Genomic DNA, 23,297 nt, shown 5'->3' with positions numbered 1-23,297 from the left:
GTCCTTGTAATTGTTACCAGAATTAATTCATTTTTTCCCCAGCCATCAACCTGGGAATCCTCTTAGAACTTTCCTTTTTCCAATTCCCCACACTTAATTAGTGCTATGTTAATTCAAATCCTCTGAGAAGCAGACAACAAGATGGAATGAAATATATAAGAGATTATTGGAGGAAAGAACTATGGAGGATAAAGGGAAGGGAGCCAAAGTCAATATTAAGAGCATTTGGACTGCAAAGCAGATCTCTTTTCTGTGAGGAGAAGGTGAAGGAAGAAGGATTGGGTAGGAAGACAAAAGTTTCAAGAAGGCCACAGAGGAGAACTGGAGCCAAATTTCCTCATTGTAGGTGTCTTACATTTCACAGTATTGGCTTGCATTGGTACCCCAGCCCTGCTTTTTCACTGATTGAGAGCAGCCCATGGGAAGTCTGTCCTTGTCAGAAATGCAGTGTTGGGACTAGTGGGATAGAAGCTGAGGACACTGGTAAATTATATTCCCTACTGCCAGTAATCCAAGACGTGCATTTCCAAACCCTATCCATTTAACCTCCCAAATATCTGTCACCCTTCTTTGTGACTCATTCCTCTGAGCATGACCTCAAAATGCTAACTGCTCTCCCTGCCACCACTCTTGTCTGCCTTTCTCTCCAGTGCATTCTCCAAGCTACTGCCAAAGGCTCCTTTTCACATGCTAATTCAATTTGATAAACTCCCCAGCAACCAGATTACAATCATCAGTGGATACTCCTGGAGAAAAGCCAAGCTTCTTAACATGGCAACAAGAATGTACCAAAATTTGAATAGATATTAATACTGCTCTTTTAAACTTCTGTTTTTTTTAAACACTGGTTTAATAAACTAAATTTTAAGCTAAAAATAAAAAGAATATACCAAAATTTGACTAAGCTCATCCAGCTACATCTGTCCACCTTCCCTCTACATCTCCAGAAATGTACAGTGCAGTCCACTGACTGAATCTGTAGTTCCTCAAATGTATCTTCCTCAATTTCATGCCACATGCCTTTGCACGCAGTTTCATCTGCCTAAAGTGCCCACACTCTCACTGCCCCCCAACACACTTCCCTTTGCCCTGTGACCCCACTATGAACTGCCACGTGACTCAGAATAGTCTCTTAAATCAATAGTTCTCATCTGCCGCACAGTGGCTGGAGAGCTTTGAAAACAAAACAAAAGTAAAACTGATTCTTGGGTTCCATGCCCGAAGATTCTTATTTAATTAGTCTGGGGTATGGCCAGGCGTTAGGAGTATAAAAGCTCTCAAGAGAATTCTACTGGGCAGCTACAACAGAACTGAGAAACATCACCTTACAGAAGCTTTTCCAAGGTTTCCAAAACTCCTCTGGATGAGTTCAGAGCTCCTGCTCTGGGTAGCATCTGACCACCCTCTTCATATATTTGTATGCAGTTTGTGTGGCCTGGTGTGAATTTGCTTTACTTTACTGGGTATCAGGAAAGTTTTCTTGCTTTATTATTATGACTTCTTAAAATCATGCCAAATCTGACTTTGAGTTCTTGTCTAGGAGTAAGAAACCTAGTATCAGTCATTACTAGGGGACTGCTCTCTCTCCCTCACTCCAGGGTTAGCTAACTGGATAAGAGGGCTGATTAAGTAGAAAGAATTTGAGAAAGAACCTGTAGACTTCCGTCCGTCACCCAAGCCTGAGTGAGGTGCCATTGCATTGGTGAGTGGCTTTCCGCCACCTTTACCTGCACAGCCTTAAAGCCCAGGCTTTTAGTACTCAAGAGTCCATGGCCTCACTGAGACCCCACCACCGCCAGTGTCTCCCGGTGTCTGTGGGTAATAACCCTCTGTTTTCCTCTTTGATTTTGAAAACAAAACTTTACTTGGTGTTTTAGTTTTTAAACTGCCTATCAACTTACAGTTTTGGGCCTTGGTACACAAAAGTTGGTGAAGGCCAATGTTAGGGGGAAGCCCCCCAAATCTAAATTCAGGGTCAATTCCAAAGACCTGATATGTAACCTTGAAATTCAAATTCCTTTAGAGCTTTAATGAACTTAATGAAGTTCCTTTAGAACTTACTTACATGGGCAATGCAGCGGCTTGCTCCCTGTGGTGGCTGGCAGGGAAGACCCACACTCCTTCTGGGACAGGGTCTGTTATTTATAGGGGGTTCATAGTAAAACCATATGGTGGGTAGTAACAAAGACCAGCAGAAAGAACAATGAATTTTTAAGTTAACATATAACATCAGGCAGTTACCCATACTCTAAAGGTTCCTGAACCTCCTTCCTGGGCATGACATTTATCTTTGGGTGGCAATCCAGCTTTCTAGGTAGTCAGCCAAACCTGGGGCTGCAGAGAGTTAAACAGTCACAGAATGTTAAACAGGGAGTCCAACATTTCCCAGACGACTTTACTGCTGCAGCCATATTGCATCTCTGACTTCCTGCACTGTGAACAAACAAAGGCTTGCATTGTTACACTCTTGAGGTAAGGCAGGAAAGATTACTTTTAATCTTTCATGAATGAGAAAGAAGACAGAAATTAATATCACAGTAAATTACCTGATTATGTTACTTAATAATTTTGGTTTGCTTGTCTGCTTTTCCCACCAGACTAAGAAACATGAGGTCAGGACATCTACATGTCCATGCTGTGTGCTCCCTACAATACCAAACCCAGTGACTGGTACATAGTAGATATATTAGTCTGCTTGGGCTGCCATAACAAAAGGCTGTAGACTGGGGAGCATAAACAACAGGAATATTGGACTCTCCATTTCAACTTCTGTAACTGTTTAACTCTCTCATTTTTAAAATCCTCATGTGAGAATATGTTTGTTTATTTTAGAGAGAGAGGGAGAGACATCAATGTGAGAAACATTAGTCAGTTGCTTCTTGTACACATCCCAAACAGAGATCGAACCCACAACATTTTGGTGTATAGGACCACACTCCAGCCAACTGACCCTCTCAGCCAGGGCCAGACATTTGTTCTTGCAGTTCTGGAAACTGGGAATTCCAAGATCAAGGTGCTAACCAGTTTGGTTCCTGTTGAGAGCTCTCTTCATGGCTTATAGATGATCACACTCTGTGTATGTTCACATGGCAGAGACAGAGCGGTCTCTCTCTTCTTCTTCTTCACATAAATCTACTAATCCTATTATGAGGGCCCAACTCTCATAATCTTACATAGCACTATTTACCTTCTAAAGAACCCCATCTCCAAACACCCTCGGCTTAAACGTTAAGGCTCCAGCATATGAATTTGGGGGGCACACAATTCAGTGCATGGCAGAACTCAGGAAATTATTGTTTACTGTTCCTTATTTTCCACTTGGCATTTTTCTTGTGTTAACTCTCATTTTATTTACATTTCTAAATAAATTTTATTCCAAATCAGTTCACTTATCATTACTATTCAGACATAATTGGAATAAACTATGCATTCTATTACAAAATGCTAAGTTGAAAAGCCATGAAATAGTCACATTTAAATGGAAAAGCCAAACAGCTAAGTTTACATAAAATAATTGAGCTATAAATCACTAACAACAAAGTAGATTGAAAATTAAACACAGCTACATTTTTACTCTGCTCTGAGTATTTGGTAGATTAAAAGTTTATTTTCCTAGTGAGAAGGTCTATAGTATGTCTTCTTGGTCTTTGCAGTAATGAAATTGTGTATATAAAGTTGACTCTTGAAACAACATGAGGCGAGAGGCACCGACCTCTCATGGAGTAAAAAATCCACATGTAACTGCAGTGGCCTCTGAAAGTGCAGATTCCCAGCTCGGGAGATGACCGAGAACAACACCATTTTGAACTGTATTAGTCAATTGAAAAAAATATGCACACAAGTGGATTTAAAATATTTATAATTTCAGAGTCTGCTTCTATATTTATCTCTTTCTTCATAAGCCAGAATGAAAACTACTTTGTCTATTTTGTTACTGGGTGCTCAATGTCTGGAAAAGTGCATAGTAAACCCTTAGTGCTTAATATGCGCTGAAAAAAGAATTATATTCTGTATATAATGAGACATATTCATAATTAATATGGTGTATATGAAAAATAATCACCTCAAGGAAATTAGAATCCTAAATACTGACCTTTAAAAATTACTTATAGAGATGTATGTCAACATTAAGTCTGTCCAGAAGGTATCCAGTCATGTGATATGAAAAATAGGAGACACTTATTGAAGAAGATACAAGATACCAGAATCATCATATAGGACAATAATGCCCCAGTCTCCTTAAAAGTAGGCACCGTGGGACCTCACCCAGTTCTCTCATCAGCTGCCCTGTCATGTTTTCCTTACCTCATTGACTGTCTGAAATCTCTTCTCTTTCAAAGGTGATTTTAGTTTGGGAAAAGCCAGAAGTCATGGCACCAAAGCTGGGCTGTCAGGGGACTGAGCCACCTGGATGAGTTGATGTTTCACCAAAAAACTCTGCATGAGCAGGCGCGTTACTGTGATGAAGCTGCCAATCACCAGTCATCCATAGCTGCAGCCATCCGAATAGTTTCCACAGAGAAATGCTCAAGCTTAATGCAAAATTTGATGTAGATTCGTTGCTCCAGTCTGAATTCCAGTCCAGACTGAATTTGTTGTTCAGTCATTTTGAATGTTACAGCTCACTCAATGACATTTACTGCCCTCGCTGTGTACAGTGAAGTTGTCCATGTCCACACATGCACATTCCAGTCCACTCTCCCTGGCTGCCATGTTATAGCGATGTCACACAAATTGTTCTTGTTATATTATCAATGGCTGGACATTTTCTGGACAGACTTCTGTATATGTGTGTTAAATGGAATAAATTAAGTGATACTATTTTTAGAGACTTAATTTTAAAAATATTGATATGTGCCTTGGCTGGTGTAGCTCAGTGGATTGAGTGCTGGCCTGTGAACCAAAGGGTCATTGGTTTGATTCCCAGCCAGGGCACCACCTGACTAAGTAGCTGGCAGAGTCCCTGGATGGGGGCTTGTGAGAGGCAACCACACACCGATTTTTCTCTCCCTCTCCTTCTCCCTCCCTTCCCCTCTCTCTAAGAATAAATAAATAAATCTTTAAAAAATGCTGATATGTGATATTATGACTGTAGAATTAAGGCAGGAAGTTTAGAATTTTAAATCATCAGTGTAGGTGTACTCATGTAAACACATACATATAGTCATGAACAGACATAGGTACAGGCTACATATATTACCATGTAAAATTGGACCTAATTGAAATACTACTCTTACATATATATAAAGTATCATTGACTGGCTAAAATAATACACTTATTAGCAAGAATATGAGACTATGGGTTCAAATTGTGAAGAACTAAACCAAACTATTCTTTAAATGATTATTGGATTGGTGGTAATTACAGGAACGTGGTTTGTTTGAAAATTAGTGAATATGTACTGTTGATTTAGAGTAATTGCTAAAGTCCTTTAGCTAATGACTCTACATTGAAAGCAATTTGAAAATTAAACATTTAAATGGATCATTTGGAAAAAAAGGTTAGCAACTTTTTTTAAGTGTGTAGAAAGTGTTTAAGTGTGGTTGTTTCAAATAAAGTAATTTTTTAAAAATAACCAATTATTTCTCTGGATTAATTTTTCAAAACAGTTTGGAAACTTTTGTGGAAAGATCATGTATGCCAGTCAACTGAAGTCTACTAGTTTTATTTACTTCATAAAGGAATAAATATATATATATTTCACACTCAGAAAATTTGGCCCTTCAGAGTGTCCAAAATCTTATCCTGGACAAGAAAGATCTGGGGCAGTGGACTTGGCTTTGCCTCTGGGGGGGCCTGCTTCAGCCCACTTTGTGCACTGGAGCCATGAGTAAGATGGCAAACAAGGCAAACCCACAATGGAACGTGGGGCAGCCTGTCCCACTGAAGCACAGGGCACTGATGCCTAAGCAGAGAGGCAGAACTCAAGTAGCAGTGTGTGGCAAGAGTGACCAAAGTGAGAGGTCTCAGGCTGGAGGAGAGGAGAGGGCCTTTGGGGTGGTACCTATAGTTCCTCCATGGACAGCTGTGTCTCACTTGTGAGTAGGCGATGAGTTGGAAAAAGCCTTAAACTGGCTCAGTTATTCCTGAGGAAGAAGTCAAAACAAACGACAGAGCAGCAACAATTAAAACTATATCTGAATGCCACTTTCTAAAATAGGGGAAGAAGGCTGCTCATACCTGGAATGATTAGTAAAACATCTGGGACATTTTGAATAACAAGGGACACAGTCTTAGAAGCATATAGACAGAAGATGTGAGTTACTTATGACAGAAAGGAAACTAGCCTGGCCTCAGTTTTCTCTTTTTAAACATTAATGCCAGCAGGAAATGAAGCAACATCCCAATCATTATGAAGGAAGAGGTTGTATCTAGCGAAGTTCTTGTTTATGTAGGGTACTGGAGAGATTTTCAAATATGCAAAGACTCCAAAAACGTTTCACTTACTTGTACTACTTTAAAAAAGTAAACTACTTGAAGATGTGTGGTCAACTGAATATGACTAAAACTTAAGACTTTAAGAATGTGAAAGTTATGGAATAAAAGATGGATGAAAAGTATCAATATTGGTTAAATATAGAAGTAGGTCCACAAACATCATAGGCCCCACAGGAAAAGATAATTTATACAGTTTACATTCCATTCCTACAGTGCAACACAGCAAAGCAAAACCAAATAAACATGGAAGGAGCTCCCCTGGCATGTGTCAAAGGCCCTGTAAGACACAATATTCTGTTATCCAATAATCTTTTTTTCTGAGCTAGCCTAAAAAGCAATCTAAGATATAGACAATATATACACAACTATGCTCCTCACATTACTATTTATTGCAGTAAAACTCTGGAAAAATGTGCAACAATTGTAGAATGATAACCCGATAACCCAATAACCCATGCACTGAAATTAAGTGCAGAAAAACGTATATGGCAGAGGATGGTGTGGGGTATGCAGACATCTGACCAGAAAGGATTCTGACAGTAGGATGTTCCTGGATTTGCAGGACTGCTGAGCCAGGCTGCGTGCACGAGCTTCCCTGGGGAGAGGCCATGCCTGTTTCACACTCTTAAAATCTGTGCCCTGGGGAGGAGTTTGCAATTGCCTTTCCTGCTTTTCCTAATAGCAAATTTAAACACAGCTTGTACATTGTCCTTAGGAATAAATTTAAATTGTTCCAGTGTTCATTATTTTCTTCCCAAATGTGGACATTCAATCCCTCTGCAAGGAAATCCAAAGAGATTGTTACTGGGTTCTTATCACAAAATCTGCACCAAAGTGAGAGTTCCAGAAACAAAAGATTGAATAGTATTGGCACACAGTTAATGCCTAGTAAGTATTTAGTCAAAGCTATTTGAATATGTCTGATGAAGAGAGTGTTGTATCAGCGAAGTTTTGAGTAGCTCCAGAACTGGTGTGATAAATGATCGATTAGCGAATGTTCACTTACTGGCCAATGCCTGTACCTTTTTGGGAGGAATATCACCTTTATGCTACTGATGATGAGTTTGGCTGTGCAACTTGTTTGGGCCAATGGGATGTTGGTGAAATGAAAGTAGCAGAGATTTGAAATGTACTTGAGAGTTTGGGTGTAGTATTTTGCCTTTTGACATGCACACAGCGTTCGTGGACAGCCAGAACAGAGGAATTAGAGACCCGGTAGAGTAAATCTGAACCTCCTCTACAGTTTGGCACCAAGCACGTCCCACTGAGTCTAGACCAACTAACCTGCACCCACTTGCAGATGTGCGAACAAGGAATAAATGCTTATTGCTGTACACGGTTGAGTTTTGGGGTCTTTTTTTGTGCAGGATATAATGGCAATAGCTAACTAATACAGACTTGGAGACAAGGCAAGGCAGAGAATTTTTAAAAATTGTGAAAAATATTAGTATTTGTCAAAGTTAAATGTGCAAAATGGAAAACTGTTACTCTGAAAAAAAAAAAAACTGAAGAGTAATAGCCAAATGTATTCAGAGGGTAAACTAAAGAGAGAAGGAAAGTAGAGGAAATCAAACAAAGAGATTATTCAGCAGTTGAGGGGCTTAAAAGCTTGTAACAAAACCCTCCAAAAGTGGGAAGTGAAAGGCAACACACAGAAGGTCTGTATTTCCACCAAGTCACTTAATTTGTATGGCCCTCTTTTTCATTCCCTGTAAAAGGAAGGGGCCACCTGGATAAGCTCTCTCAGCATGAAAGCTTAAGCCTTTGAGATCACTTTAAATCTATTTAGGAAAATAAGCTTAGAAAAATATGCAGAAGTCGATGTATTGGAGATTTAAAGGAAACCAAATTTCCATTACCTTTGATAACCCTGAATTTTATAGTCATTTTATTTTGAAGTTACTAAAATAAGACACACAATATTATTCAGCAACAAATGAATGCAATAAATAAATAAGATCCTATCATAACGTAAAAACTGATTTGAACAGATCAAGATTTTTTTGAGTTATATATATTTGGTGAAATTCCACCCGTTTCCTTTTAACGCACTTCCTTGCTAAATGTCAAAGTAATATTTTAAGATATCCTTTATACATTTCTAGTTGCCTGTGACAAAGAAACAACTTATCCTTCAACAGCCCCTAAGTGAAAATATATTCTTTAAAACATTTTTATTTGAAAAATCATAAAAATAGCTGATAAAATGGAAATTTCGGTCAGTGTTTATTGAAACAATCCCTCAGTGACAAATTTCACATTGTCATACAACCAAGAGTTTAGGAGTGATAGAGATTCTAACAGAATCTGGGAGGCCCCCTAGTTGCTAATGCTAAAACCACCCCACCTGCTGAGGGTACTATAGACAAGCTTGAGAATTTATGACACAACATTAATCACATGAATGACGGCAAATATGACAAAGCGCCTTGCATTTTTATAGCAATTTGCTTTCAAGTGGCCACTTGATGATTTGATAGGGCTCTGGCCATGAGTGATTTTCTTCTGCAAAAATGTGAATGAAAAGTGCAAAGTCTGAATAAGATAGATTTATGAACCAATAATTAGACTTTACATGAGCACTAAGGAATTACATCAAAGTCCATTACATTCTACCTAGTTTAAACTTACTTGTCAATGGTAAAGAGTTGTAAGAATTTAAATATTGCCCAAACTCAAGTTAAAATTCTTATTTGGTGTTTAAGTGTATTTTTCACATGCTTCCAATGAACAAGAAAGTATTAGAAAGAACATTGAACTCATCCAGTTGCTTTTATCCACGACTTGACTCATTTTGATAGTCTTTCAGTACTTCTGTTTTGCTGACTTTAAGCATAAGAACCATGATGCCCAAGTTTTATTTTTATAAGCATAAATTTTATTTCTTAAAACCTTTAGTTGATCATGGTTCCTTTTTATATTTAAAGAGATATTGTCAGTTACAAACTGTTTGGTTGTTTCTCTGTTTCACGATGTATTTACTGTTTTGCGATGAAGAATAAGGAAAAACTTTTCATCATAAATTAGAAAAAATAAATGTACCAGAATTTCAGGATTCAGAATGACATAGTATTTTAAAGAGTCAAATTATGGTTTCAATATGATTACAATAAAAATGAGATGTGTGCGTTTGAAAAATAGAAATGATGGCTGTAAAATAAGATTTAGAAAGGAAAGATAAGGTATGCCTAGACAAACAACTAACTCCATTTCACTAGAACTCCTTCTTTCAACAAGTATGTTTCATAATGGGTGAACACTAGACAGTTGTTAGCTATTATATAGAAAACTAAATAAAGAGCAAATGAAATATGCTCTATTCTCAAATGTGGGGGGTGAAGTTGCAACTACAATGTGGGAACATTGGAATCCATAGAAATCCAAAATGACATGCCATGTGTTAGTGATGTTCAGAATACTATCTTTTTAAAAAAAACTAAATTTTTATTTATTTTACTCTCAGTTCTTCAGGGGATATTCTACATCATAAAAAAAAAATTTCAGCGCTGGCTGGCATAGCTCAGTGGATTGAGCGCGGGCTGTGAACCAAAGTGTCGCAGGTTCGATTCCCAGTCAGGGTACATGCTTGGGTTGCAGGCCATGACCCCCAGCAACCGCACATTGATGTCTCTCTCTCTCTCTATCTCCCTCCCTTCCTTCTCTAAAAATAAAAATAAATAAAATCTTTAAAAATATATCCCAAAGGAAGTATGGGAGAAAAAAAGCAATAAAAGAGAAGTTGTCCTCAAATGTATATTGATTACTTAGAGAAGCAACTATAATACAAGAAAAAGTAAGCACAAACTACCCTGGCTGGTGTGGCTCAGTGGATTGAGTGCTGGCCTGTGAGCCAAAAGGTCACCGATTTGATTCCCAGTCAGGGCACATGCCTGGGTTGCAGGCCAGGTCCTCGGTAGGGGTGCATGAGTGGCAACCACACATGGATGTGTCTCTCCCTTTCTTTCTCCTTCTGTTTAAAAATAAATACATAAATAAATCTTAAAAAAAAAAGACTGAGCAAGCTAAATGCCATCAGAGTACAAAACAATTCTACCTATGTTAAAAAGAGGAGCGATAGCTGAAAAAACAAACATTTGTGGAACATATTGATTGATAGCCTCCTGTGTACCAGATGTCGTGCAAGGATTTCATCAGACCATAAAGATAAATACAGTTTCTGCTTCTCGGGGCTCAAAATCCAGAAGGAATGATAAGATATGAAACATCACCCATACCAGTCTGTAAGTTCAAGGGCGGCACCCTACAGTGCCTGGAGATGGCTGGCCTGGGAGTGTCAGATGGAGACAATTCTGAGGGAGGGGAGGGGGTCCAGACCTGCATTCTCAGCTACCAGCACATGTGGACATTTAAATTTAAATTAATACCATGTCTTGGCCATTGTAAAAAAATACTGCAAGGAACACAGGGATCATATATGTTTTCAAATTAGTGTTTTTGTTGTCTTTGAATAAATGCCCCAAAGTGGAATTGCGGGGTCAAATGGTAGATTTCTTTTTATTTTTTGGAGGAATCTCAATACTGTTTTCCACAGTGGCTGCATCAATTTGAAGTCCCACCAACAGTTTACAAGGGTTCCATTTTCTCTACATCTTGCCAGAATGTGTTATATACCTGAAACTAATATAACATATAATATTGTATAACAACTGTACTTACATTTTTATAATTAAATTAATTAATGTCAAATAAAATGAAGAATTCAATCCTTCAGTTGCACTAGCCACATGTCAAGGATTCGATTAACCACCTGTGACTTCTGGCTAGCCAGAAGCTAGCCAGAAACTTGTAGAACATTTGTGTTCTCACAGTTCTATTGGAGAGGGCCATTCTGCACCAAAGGTGCTATAGTCACTGTTCATGAAAAAACAGCAAAGGAAGCAAAGGAACAGAGTTCAGGTGTTTTCAGAGAAGTTGGGGTGCTGCACTTGGTGAGAATAGGAGGTCCACACCAATGTGTAGGACATGGTAAATAAGTGCCAGATGTATTTTGGACGGTCTTCAATGCTGAAGAGAATCATTTATATGAATTTGCTTCTCATTGAGAAACACTGAAAATTTCTCATCAAGGAAGTGATGTAATTGGATTTGTTCTTTGGAATAATGATTTGAGAAATATCTCATAGAACTCATGAAATTGTGGGAGTTGATGGTTTGGGAGACCGGGTATGAGACCACTGAGTCTGGAGTGGAAAGCTAGGGAGGACATGAGAGATTTGAGGTAGAACTCTAGGAGCTGACATTCTGAGGAGACAGTGGAAAAAAAGTTTGAGCAACTGGGATGGTGGAGGCATAACAGGAAACACAGAAGTCAGGAGACAGAATGGGTTTGTTTGAAAGAAATGAAACTAAGTTCAGTTTTGAACATGCTGAATCGGGGTTCTTGTAAGACATTTATCTGGAAATGTCCATGAAACATTAGGGAAATTTTCCAAATACTTTCCTGATTTTCACATAAAAATAAATGACTGGACTGTGAAAATAAGGGGTAGTGATATCAAAGGAGTTGCCACCGGCAGGAGACCAATCTCCCCAAGGGCAAGAACAGAGCCTGAAGTGACACCAGACTGAAGAGTGGCAGAGTCAGGTATAAAAGCTGTAGTTCAGTGTTAGGGCCAAGACTGAGCAGTCTCATTTATCTCTATGGCTTTGGAAAATTGCATACTTGTTCATTTAACTTCATAGACTTGTTTATTTAACATCATGTCCCAAATAGCTACTACTAGAAAAGTCTGTAACAGCATCAATTTCAGATTGTTTACTACTGTTTTACATGTTTATGGTAGTGGGACAATGCCTTTGGTTGTGTGTGTGGAGTTATCAGAAATTCACATAACATACTCTTAAGTTCTACTATGAACTTTCATACATGATATGAATTACTGGCTTATAAACTCTCAGTCCCATTGTTTCAAGTATCACAGAGAATCATGGGGCTCCCTTCACCTTGACATTGTAGATTCCAGGATCCTTGGAGTGAATCTTTCATAGGAGTTTTTCTGATTGCCTTTTAATTTCCTTAGTGTTAACTGGTCATGGAGGGAAAGAACCAGCAATGCAATTTAAAAGAGAAAAAAGAATGAGGATGGTAAAACAGAATTCTGTGTATTTGTCCAGCTGAGTGAGTAGAGATAGGGAGAAGTAAAGATCTTTCTTTCGGGAGACATTTCAGTCTCCGTCACAGACTAAGAGAATGTACTTTTGACAGCCAGGATTCTGGGGAACAAAAGAATGTGAGATAAAGAGATTAGTACTACCTCAGAATTTTGAGATTTTTACAAAGTATACTCCTGAACCTCAGGCAGTTTTTCTACCTAGTCTCACTCTGTGTTATTGAACTCCTAAATGCTGATTTGTTGATCCTAAGAGGTTAAAGCCTTGCAACTTACACAGTTCCCCAGGTTGAAATTACTGAAAAGCCCTTGAAACTTCTTCAGTTAGAGCATTTGTGATGAGTCAATTCATGATCCCCTCTTATGAGATACCTTGAAATCAAAGGGAAAGAAATTGGTGGGGGGTGGGGAATGAGAGGTTAGCTGAACAACCTCTAGTAGAGTCAAGACTGAAATTCATACCTTCCAAATCTCAGTGGCAGTTTACACAGAAAAAAAGTAGGGTTGACATTCCAGCAAATGGAAGACAATTAATGAGAAAAAGATACCTTGATGATGATGAGAATTGTCAATACTCACAAAAGGATATGACGTTTTACACAACTAGTACTGAGTAAAAAATGATTCTCTCTAGTGATTATGGTTGTGTGATAAGCAGGCCACAGGTCAGTCAAGATAAAGTGAAAGTGGTTATGGGTATAACCCGGGACAGTGCTGTCCCAGCCACTGTGCTTTTAAACACACACCTCTTGCAAGTCTAATAATGCTGACAGTTTCTATCCAATCCAAAATATCCAAAGGAAATATGTATGCATATGTTTTACATTCATCCCAGTGTGTTACACGACATCAAACATACAAGTGCCTGATAGGACTGGTTTTCATTTAAATGATGGAGAAAAAAGGAATTCTTCTACCTTTAATATTTTGATCTGAAAAGGACTTTTTAATTTCTCCCCCTAATTCTAGAAATGCAGTTAACTGAAGACTGAAAGCTAGAACTTGCAGAATTGCTATAAAAATTGATCTGTATTTTTCCATTAGCATAACAGATAATCGAAAGGTTTTTTTCCTTGACTGTAAACTCTGCATTATATTAATCATAGATAGCAGTGAGTATGCCATAAAAGAAAAGATAAACAATTACAGTAAAAGGTGGATTTAGTTCAGGGTTGAAAGTTCATGTGGAATGCTTATGTTGCAAATTATAAGGAATGTATTCTAAGCTTTCTCTAGAAAAAATTCAGCAACAATTTTTGGATTTTTGTGATGTGTTTTGTCAGCTTTAAATAAGTGAATAAATTAGGTATCACTGACATATTTTGAAATGCTCATACAGCTCAAACTGTAACAAACATACTGTTAGTTAAAAGTAACCCAATCAATCAATTTTGAGTTCCTTCAAATTATTATTTCAGCTATGTTTCCAAATTAAAATTCATTAGGAGTGGGCTTATCTGTATATGGTAAAATCATATTTAACTATGTATATGCCTGCTACTTTAATAGTCTTGATTTTTTTATAAGGCTCCTTTGTATGGTGGTACAGAGGGCATTATCTGGAAGAAGAATGCTCTTCTAATTGTCAACAGTGAATCTTGGTCAAGTTACTTAATTATGCCTTTGTCTTTCTATCTATAAAGGGAGCAATGTAAAAGTACTTAATTCATAGGGATATTGTAGCATGTAACACATCCGATGTTATTAATATACATAAAACTCTTAGAATAGTGCCTACTAATATTAAGAGCTATAAAACTCTGACTTTATATCATTATAGTTTTATCATTTATCCTACAAATAACTAAAGGCCAATACATGGACAACAAATGCAAGAGAAAAGATTCTAACAAGTTAAAACTTTGCTAGTAATAAAATAAAAGTCCTATGGGATATAACTTTTTTAATGTTAAGATTTCAAGGAAGTTCTCTTCCAAAAGGAGCATTAGATTAATCCTTTAAATAACTGAAGAATAACAAAGCTTTCTCTTAAATACTTATTCAGTAAAAAATTTATTTATGTTTTATGATTTTTACATTTAAAATTTATCACGACTAAATTAAGTTGACTTCTTGGGAGCACCTATAATATTACAAAGCCAGTCAGATGAAGAATATTTATTTATATTCTTGCATTTTCACTGTAAATAAAGCAGTGGATAATATCCAAACTTTTAATTAACTGTGATAATTGTGAAAAGGTACCCTGGATAATTAATATTCACAGAAAACTCTAAAAGCTTATTTGTCTTTTCAGTTTCCAACCTAAAATTTTTTTTTGGTTGGAACTGCAAACTAAAAGCAAAGATATAGCTACTTCTCTGTTTTTACTTTTCTACCATGTCCTTTATCAGTGAACATAGAAATGACCAAAATCAGGAAGGAAAACTACGTGAGGATTCAGTGCTGTGTCTCAATGGAATGATCTCTGGAGTAGATCCAAGCTGGTTTCTGAAGATAAAAGTTTGGGCTGAGATGGAATTTATGTGAGTGTCAGCTATGCCAGTTAAGCTATTTCATTTCGTACAAGTTCCTTAAACATTGTAAGCCTCAGCTTTCTTCTATGTCAAGTAAAGTAATAGTATGTTCTTTTTATGATATTTGAGATTTCAATTAGATAACACATAAAAGATAGATAGTATGCTTCTTTGTTGGGAACTGCCCTGCCTGGTTTCAGGAGCTGTAACCCCCCATAGCTAAGGCTGAATGAGAGACCTCCGGACCACAAGCCACCAAGGAGACAAGCTTATCTCCCTGGCAGGAGTGCTGCCTGCTCCTTGCCTGGCCCCGAATGCTTGATCAGTTAGCCAATGATGGGTAAGGTTCTCTAAGGGGGGCACCACTTAAGACAGGCATGATCATGTGGTGGCCCCAGGGAAGGACTTGGGGGGCTATGGAAAGAGGGGGTGATCAACCCTCACCCCTCAGCACTGACAAAGCCTGAGTCCTCATTCTTCCTGTGAGAAGTCTCCAATCTCTCAGCTGCCTTGTCTCCTCTGCCTGACTCAAGCCTGTGCCAATGACAAGGGGCGGTGCAACCCTGGGCTGGGAACTGCGGACTTCCTGGGGTGATTAGGCCTGAGAAAGGATATGTAAAATCCTGTGAAGCCTGCTTTGCTGAGGATGCTCTTAATTAGATCATAAAGGCCCAGGCAGGAAATGAGTTTAGTCCCTTAAGTTTTGTAACTTTTTAGGTGATAGACCCTGACTCAGTGTGAGCCCTTTTAGCTCTTTGAACATTATCTATTCGTTTGATCCTTACTGCCTGACAATGATTAATGAACTTTACCTGTATTCCTATGCAATTTAAAAGCCAGTAAAAACCCTGTGAAGGGAAGGATCAGGTCTCTCTCCTTTGAGAGAGTGGCCAGGACACTCCAAGGCACCCTCCCCTTGAGGGGGTAGCTGGGCCATCCCTTTTCCTCCACAGGACTCGGTAGTCCGTGTGAATTTATCTCATGTCTCATCCATGATGCCGTGGACACTGTGGGCCGGTGTCTGTGTTACTCCTTGGCATAAATAATTCAATAAATGTGGTCTGCTATAGTGATGGTGATGGTAATGATGACAATGATGTCTGTGACTATTGGTTCTGCTCCATTAACACTTCCGTCTTTTATCACTGATAGGTTTACCTGCTCTTATGTTTCTTCTCCCTCTGTAAGTCTCCTTTGTCCTGTAAAGAGTCTTTGTCTAGGCACCCCTTTTGAGTGAATATTTCTCAAGGGTTTACATCCTTTCTATTCCATTTCTCATAATGCAGTCTCTCCCAACATATCTAAAATGCTTCATATCTTTAGATATTTTTTCTGACTGATGGTTCCAAGGCCTTTTCTCTGGCCCTGACTTATCTCCTGGCTCCCTGTCCTGGTTGACAAATTTCACAGAGATATCCCACCACTGCAGCCAGCAATGTCCTGGTAAACTGGCTCTCAAAACAAAATAGTAATTGCTAGCATTTTCCAATTTTCTTTAGTGTAAATATGACGGAGGAATGTAAAACACCGGGAACTTATAAAAAATTGCGTACTTATTCTTCCATGTTTAAACTCCAGTCACCTTCAAAGTACTCTCCATTTGATGCAATACACCTATTGAGACGTTTTTCCACTGCTCAAAACAGTTTTTGAACTTTTTGACTGTGATGCCTTTTAGTGCTTCTTCCTTTTACTTGTTTCATCTCTTCCACATGGGCAAAACGCTTTCATTTGAGGACTTTCTTCATCTGGGGAAACAAAAAATATCTCTCAAGGTGAGATCGAGTCAATAGGGAGGGTGGGGCACATAGGTCATACAATTTTTTATCAAAAACTGCTGAATACTCACTGCAATGTGGGCAGGTGCACTCTGCAATCACCCATCATGAAATGGGTAAGTGGGCCCTGACTGGTATGGCTCAGGGGATTGAGTGTCAGCCTAAGAACCAAAGGGTTGCTGTTTTGATATTCAGTTAGGACACACGCCTGGGTAATGGGCTGGGTCCCCATCAGGGGCCACATGAGGGGCAACTACATATTGACATTTCTCTCTCTCTCTTTCTCTCTCCCTTCCCTTCTCTCTAAATAAATAAAATCTTTTAAAAAAGAAGAAGAAATGGGTAAATGCATTGAAAGAGTCTTCAAAATTTTTTTTCTGAAGCCAAATGCAGGCTCCTACAACAACGCCAGCTGGTACACTGGTACATATACAGGTGGGTTCCTAGAACACTCACCTGGCAAGGGAATCCTGTACTATAAGTGACGTGCCCTCCAGAAGATAATTCTGTTTGGGGGGGGACTCCCACTCGTACTCTCCTCATGACCTATTTCAAGCTACCACCTCAGCAGCACTGAACGCAACACTGGAAGCAGGGTTGGGAGAGATGTGCACACTGGCTCCGACACAGCCCAGGACTTTCCGTAACTTGTAACGCCCCAAACCAAATTCATTATCTTGGCTCCAATCCTTCACCATTTTCTCAAGGCTAGAAATACTGGAGTCAGCCTTAATGGAATGTGAGGTATTTCTCAACTGTCTTGTTCATACCCCTGCACCTTAACTGTGCTATTGCCTCACGCTGGACTGTCCCTCCCACATACCTAGGGTGGAAGTTCCTCATCAAGCCTGAGCTCAGTGTCGAATCCTTTGGTAAGGCTTCCTTACCTCACCCTCCAATGAATAGTACTCACTGCTTCCTCTGTATTCACTCTATATATCTTTTCCATCAAACAGAAATATCTAGAGTTGGTTCATTAAAAGCAAACACAGATTTCTCAATGGGCAATGAAATAGTGTGGGAATACAGGTTTGAGGATCTGAGGACTGGTCATCAGAGGAAAGTCATTCACCTTCCTCTCGGAAGAGTTTAGTATGGGTTACAGCCCACAGTACAGGGACCTCAAAAGATCCTCTTCCCTTAAGATTTTGGTCTGAAGGTGGATTTTTTTACTTTCCCTATCAACACAGGCAAATGAAGACTGGAACTTCATAACAAAGAATTCAAACTCGAGAGAAGCAGGAAAGAAACAAAGTGTGTTGTGTGTAATCAGATGATGTGGCTCATTTCAGCACGAAGGCTTGAGCTTGTTAATAATAAAAGCTCATTTTTCAAATAACATTTATTTATGTCTCATTATGCTAACTATATTCTTCATAAAATACAGTATAAACTCCTGTGTGCTAGAATAACATCTTACGCATCTCATTTTACTCATATTTGTGTATACCGACTAACAGTGTATTACGTACATACATAATTTAACAATTTTTAAGCACAATTTATGAATGCACAATATGAGAACTCTGATTTCAAAGCTTAACTTCAGCAGATTGTGACAGGTAACAAAATATAAAAAGCCATCAAATGCCACTATCTTGAGGAACCTTCCATAGGTAAACATTCATGATTGACCTTAAGTGTCATATAATAAATAATAATTTTATTTTTGTTTCTATTTTTCTTATGAAGAAAAAAATAGATAAAAGGACACTGTCCAAAGCACACCATAATTCATTAATGGGAGATAACTTTTCACCTTTCTTTGTCCGTGGGAATATCAGGAGCTGTGACTTTGTTATCTCATTCTAAATTAGCAGCCAATGACTTCTGAAGAGTCTGACCTCAGAATGACTTTAGGATTATACAGGTATTTGTTCTGGGAACCTAATTTCAAAGCATCAGAGAAATTTAATGGTATATTTTTCTTAACTGCAGAGCCTTGAACTTCTAGAACAAAAGAGGAAGAGAAATTATGACAAGCCTGAGACTCAACCTTAACCTAGAAAACAAACTGGCCGGGCATGGATGGATGCGCTCGGTTTAGCCCTGTTGAGACTTGCTGCTCATTGCATAAACATTCCCATTCTGTCCATCGGACCCACCCATTTCTGTCTAGTAGAAATCAGTGAATCATGTTGAATCCTGAGTAGGCCACTGTGATCCTCACCTTTTTAAGGCCTAACTATTGCTTTTGCCTCTGATCACCTTTTCCTTGCCCCTGCCAATTTGCCCCAAATCAGCATCTCCCAAATACCATATTTTTGTACCATAAGACGCACCTAGGTTTTAGAGGAGGAAAATAGGAAAACATTTTTGAAGTAAGAAATGTGGTAAAATATTTAATAACATAAATAACATTTCACCAATGTAAATGTAAACAGAACTCAACAGCAGCATTAACAACCATTATTCCTCCTAAATTTGGGGTGGGGGGGAGTATGTCTTACAGTCCAAAACATATGGTAGGTTTAGAAGGAAATTTGGGATTAAGTGGTATTCTGGAAATAATTAGTCTCAAATTCAGGGGATGTGGTTTGGTTCCAGTTCTTACTGGTTTTAAGTAGCCGTTTGACTTTGAATGAATCCCATTATATTTCTGGATATAATTTATAAAATTGAATTGGAATAAATATTATTCATGGGTTTTACTATTATCATACATCATGGGTCTATATAGGTTGCTTTTTGTAAATGGATTTTGTCAATATCTACAATGCATTTGTAAGCAAGTACAATAATGTGACAGTGTAATACCAAGAAATTAACAGGATCAAAACAGTTCAGGGAGGCTCTGGCCAGGTAGCTCAGGTGGCTAGAACATCATCCCACAGTAAGGTCGTGAGTTCGATCTCCAGTTAGGGCACATGCAAGAAGCAACTGATGAATGCATAAATAAATGGAACAGCAAATCAATGTTTCTCTCCCTCTCCCTAAAAGATCAATAAATAGAAATTTAAAAAAAGACATTTTCAAAACAATTCAGGGAAATAGATGAAAATAAGCTAGAAGAGAGAGACTTAGTAAAATGGCGGGTAGCCTTATCATCAGGCTTGACATGTAAAATGTACTTTGCACAAAGGAAATGGTTTTAAGGGGCAGAGTATACTGACAACTTTTAGTGTTGCTCAGTTATGGACATTGGTCACTGTTTTACACTGATAATGCCTGATTCGGTGTTTCACATTATTAGTTTGTATCTTTTGCTTTACTTTTTATTTATTATTTTTTTCTTTATAAGTGAAGTCACACAGTGAAGAAAAACTATAAAATAATAATTATACTAACTACCCAGAAACATCCTGGCATATTTTCAATTTCCCAGTGTTTATTATTTCATTTGTACATGACGTGTGTGTTACTTTGGGTTTTTCCAGAAGAAGATTCTAAGACAAAGATTCAAGTGCAAATAGTTTGACATGTGCAAGGGGCACCAGCAGGGCAGTGGTACAAAGAGGGAAGGTGAAGCAACAAGGACAACATGTCATTATTTAGTCTACTTCCCTAGTGGGTAACTGGATCTAATCCCTTGGAAAAACTCTGGGAAATGGTACAGAATGCAGGTTTCAGTGATCCCACCTGAAGTTCCGGGGGGTGGATCTAGGACTGCTGGGCGTGGATGGTAAACTCTCAGTGCTTCAGGTCACTGTGCACACTGCAGCTGGGCACAGTCTGGAGGTGGCACATGGGCACAGAAACGCAGGCACTGGCAGCAGGGAGTCAGAGCACACAGAAGCGGGGTGTGGTCACAGCCTCGGCAGAGTCTGTGTCTGTATAGCGCCTGATAATTTTAGGTAAATCAACCTTTTTTATAAAAATGAAACATGTTTGCATAAAAATTTTAAGTAAGTTAGAAAAGTAAAAGTAACATAAATATTCAAAAATCATTCAAATTTGACCAGTTGGTAGTGAACATTGTTACATTTAGACAAATATCATTCTCATTAAGTATGTGTGTGTGGGGCGGGTGTGAATAGAGGCAGATGGAGATTCAGTAAATTCTTCATTTCAGGAAAAATTCTTTCTAACTTTGGACACATCCACTTTTCCATGGTCAGATTCCTTATTTCGGGAGTGCTGTATACCCTTGGTCAGATTTCCTCTGTCCTCCATACCTGCTAGCTCTTCTGTGATTACGTTAGATGTTTTGCCTCTTTCCTGTGCATTTACAAAGTTATTTCAAACCTTTCTTTCAGGTCAGTATTTTGAGTTTTAGTGAGGCCTATTTTTACTTTACCTTCTTTAATTTACTTATTTCTGTAATTATGTTTTCCCCCTAAATCCACAGCCTCCTCCTTTCCCTGTTTTTATTGTCCATCATTTTAACTTTGAGTACTTATATTCATGCTCTTATTAAGGTGAAATCATCGTGATGGATTTTCTTGTGCTTTGAAGTATGCTTTCTTTAACATCGGGCCTTTTATCTTTCCTTCAAAGGTTACATTTCTTTCTTGCTTGCTTTCCCCCCTTTGCCTGCATATTTTGTTTTGTCTTGCAGCAATATTTTTATATGTTTTCCATGGCATAGTTCCCTTTTCCATTGTTCATAATTGAGCAGTCCGAATCAGATATTTTTTTTCTGATATAATGTGAATACACTTGCTTGGGTTTCTTCTAGTGTAGCTGAATCAAGTTGCTTTTCCTTTTTACTATTTCAGAGATATTTTGTTTTCTCTCCATTTTCAGTAGATGGATAGAATGGCAAAGGTGGGTGTTATATCAAGAAGTGATATGCAACAAGTGTTTACAATACTACCATGGCTCTGGTGTGTCTTCTGAGGCGTCATTAAATATCCTATGGAAGTAATCAAACCACCTTGTTTAGTGACTCACATTCATATGGTGGCTATCCTTGGATTTTGTACTATTTTCAATTTAGTGTATTTGCCTCATGTTTCTAGGTTAGTAATAGTTCAACTTCTTGATTTCAGGATAGAAGGAAAAGGTTAATGCGTCAGTTTACTATCTCTTAAATCAGAAAAAGCTTAGCTACTGATATTTTTCAAGCTATATCTTCAGGTGAAAGAATGCTCAAGAGTTGACTGTAACAATTTATGTATATTGAGATTACAGATATGGGTTATTATGCCATCCATGATAGTGCAAATAATTGGGTGAGGCAGTTAGGTTTTCTAAAAAAATCTTCATGACAGGATGAAGCATTTGTTACGCTCCCATTTTAAGGCTTTGTCTGTGTTTCTGGCATTCTGCTTTAGCATTGATCTTCCTTCAGTGAGACAGTATCCAGTCCTATTCTTGAGTGGTACTAATAAGTTATATGATTATAATCTTTGAAAAAATTCTTATAATACACAGAAAAAAATTTGTATTGGTGCAGAGGCTTTGTGATAATTTTTAGTTGATTTATTTTATGATTCTAAATAGGTATATTATGATCTAAACTATGTAATGTGGAAACAGGACAATTAACTGTGACCCCATGACTGTTATCAAATTAGATAAACATAATGGTAAACTAAAGGCGTCTGTATCAGTTACAACTCACTGCTGAGGGAGAAAAATCATTGAATAATATGTAATGAGAAAAACAAGGAAAGCTGCAACGAATCATAAAGCACACTTACTAGGGGTCTGAGAAGTGACAGGGCCTTACTACTCCTAAATTGGACGGAGCAAAAAGAAGAAAGGTTTACATGTTAGGTGTTGGGCATGTGAGGGGCTGTCCCTTACATGGAGGAGCACATTCACAACTGAAACCTTGGCTTAGGAGAGAGAATAAGGGAAGCAAGAAACTCTGATCCTTCTCTCTTCCAACCTCCAATCTCTTCTTAATGCCTCCCATTGGTCAAACCCACTGAGAGCTAGAGTGAGAGAGACCAGGAATTGGAGTACAGGTAAACTCTCTTGGGCATAGTAAGACTGGCAGGAGGGGACAATGGATCTGGAGGGGCAAATGGGGACCAGTCAGCATAGATCTTACCCTCATATTTCACCATCAAAGACCACTTAATGAACAAAATCAGCTCTTTAGCTATAAAAGTTAGGGGTAGGACTGTCTGCATTTATATAAATTTACAAAAGACAATTATGTGTAATTTGTGAAATAAAGCTGTTTTATGCATATCTTAGGTATACAGGCACTCACATGCAGAGTTGGACCTATTGTTTCCATAGCTATTGCTTATTGAGTGCTACATGCAAAGGACTTCTGCAAAAGCTTTACGTAGATTTACTTAGTTTCTCCTTGGAGGTAGGTATCATTATCAACCCCATTTTTAAGTAAGGAGACTGAAGCCCAAAGAGGTTGCCTCAGGGAAATAACAAGATCTGAAATTCTAACTAAGCTGATTCTAACTCAGGCATTTTCTCCAAGCATTTTCCTCTAATTATTATCCCTACAGTTAGTCTATGCTGTTAGCACACAAAACCCCATCAATTGCTTACTTTTGGAGACTCATGAGGTATTGCATCATTTTTATTATAGTTGCATAATAATTACTTAGCTGGCAAA

Source organism: Phyllostomus hastatus, unplaced genomic scaffold (genome assembly GCF_019186645.2).
Source record: "Phyllostomus hastatus isolate PE091 unplaced genomic scaffold, TTU_PhHast_1.1 phas_contig_86, whole genome shotgun sequence".
Taxonomy (NCBI): Eukaryota; Metazoa; Chordata; class Mammalia; order Chiroptera; family Phyllostomidae; genus Phyllostomus; species Phyllostomus hastatus.
Note: the sequence above shows the minus strand (reverse complement) of the source record.